Below are 326 nucleotides of genomic sequence, written 5' to 3' on the forward strand. Positions count from 1 at the left end.
ATTCTGATAGGTACCTATTTCCTTAAATTTGTGTACTTATATTTCCAACGTTTTCCTCCCACCACCCGTTAGAAAGTAATTAATTACTTTATTTAAGCAAAAACATACTATAGGTACCTATACACTGAGGAGTTGTGTTTGTGAATAAAATTATTTTGTCAATGACTAATTTAGGAAAACTTTATTTTTTAATTTTATAATAAAAAACAATAGTAGGTACCTATTTAAAATCATTATGAATTACACTATCATACTTTTAATATTTGACGTATTCATATTATATATTTTAAAATTTAGAAATATATGTCTGATGCAGTAATGTGTTG

Source organism: Acyrthosiphon pisum, chromosome X (genome assembly GCF_005508785.2).
Source record: "Acyrthosiphon pisum isolate AL4f chromosome X, pea_aphid_22Mar2018_4r6ur, whole genome shotgun sequence".
Classification (NCBI taxonomy): domain Eukaryota; kingdom Metazoa; phylum Arthropoda; class Insecta; order Hemiptera; family Aphididae; genus Acyrthosiphon; species Acyrthosiphon pisum.